Raw genomic sequence first — 401 nt, 5'->3', positions numbered from 1 at the left:
CCTCCTCCGTAGGCACCGCCCGACAACCCCCTCCGCCCCGGCCAGCTCCACCTCTGCCGCTGCCCTCCGGCCCAACCACCTCTGTAGCCACCTCTCCACAAACCATCACTACGGCGCGACCTGAAAAGCTGTACGGCTGTTCATGAAGGATTTGACCTTCTCTGTACTTTTGTTTTTGTGTTTGTCCTCTGAAAAAACTCTTCTGAAGGAATTGACCTTCTCTGTACTTTTGTTTTTGTGTTTGTCCTCTGAAAAACTGCACATGGACGGCACATTTATGTATCTGATGGACGAATTAGTTTGAGGTTTGAGCATTGTTGAAGCTGCACTTTGAGCAAAAAAACTGTACTTTGAAAAAAATGTGTGAGTTTAGATACTATGTGTGTTCTGTTAAAACCAAA

This window comes from Triticum dicoccoides, chromosome 7B (assembly GCF_002162155.2).
Source record: "Triticum dicoccoides isolate Atlit2015 ecotype Zavitan chromosome 7B, WEW_v2.0, whole genome shotgun sequence".
NCBI classification, from domain to species: domain Eukaryota; kingdom Viridiplantae; phylum Streptophyta; class Magnoliopsida; order Poales; family Poaceae; genus Triticum; species Triticum dicoccoides.
This window is presented reverse-complemented; position numbering follows the sequence as displayed.